The sequence below is a fragment of the Octodon degus genome, unplaced genomic scaffold, assembly GCF_000260255.1.
Source record: "Octodon degus isolate 3935 unplaced genomic scaffold, OctDeg1.0 scaffold00087, whole genome shotgun sequence".
Classification (NCBI taxonomy): domain Eukaryota; kingdom Metazoa; phylum Chordata; class Mammalia; order Rodentia; family Octodontidae; genus Octodon; species Octodon degus.
The window spans coordinates 11,660,255-11,661,041 of NW_004524663.1; positions in this window are offsets into that span (position 1 = coordinate 11,660,255).

Consider the following 787-nt stretch of genomic DNA (forward strand, 5'->3'; position numbering starts at 1 on the left):
TCCCTATCTGACTCAATTTTAGATGGTATTTTACTTTTCCTCAGTCTGATCAGTCTCAATTCACTTCCTCCCTTTTTTCATAAAACTCACATCGCTTTTGTTCAGGTGTTTGTCACACGTTCATAGTGCTGACACAGTATCTTCATACCCAGGCTTTCACTCCCTCAAGGTGAAGATAGACTAAGTATTACCTTTATAAAGGTAAAGATTACCTCTCTCCCATCATTGCTCACATTTTCTCTTTTTCTGTATTTAGGAAGGGTCTACAGGGTGTACAGGATGTATAGAGTCTCACTTTGTAGATTGGACTCGTAGTGATCCACCTGTTTACAGTCTCCCAAGAGCTGGAATTACAGGTGCGCACCACCACGCCTAGTCTCAATCACCATCTCAGTGCCCTTCCGGGGGCAGGGCTGGCACAGCAGGCCAGGAATTGAACCCCTGGCCCCTGCGCCTGCTTGCAGGTGCTTTAATCCACTGAGCTATTTGGTTGGCCCTATTTTTTCTTATTGATTTACTTATATAGTTTATTGGTACAGTTTAGATATACATAATGGTCACATTCATCACAGGGAATTTGTACCTGTACTGATATACCTTTATTTCATTTTCCCTTTACCCCTCCCCTCCCTTCAACCCCTCTTGTTCTCATTTACAAAGCTTCATTTCAATCTTGAACTTTTCTAATTTTTTTCTCCTCCTCTCCCCTGCCCTTTGCCTAGTTCTCCTTTCCATTTGAAGAATGTCTTTTTTTTTTTTTTTTCTTTTCTTTTTTGCTCCAAATGCC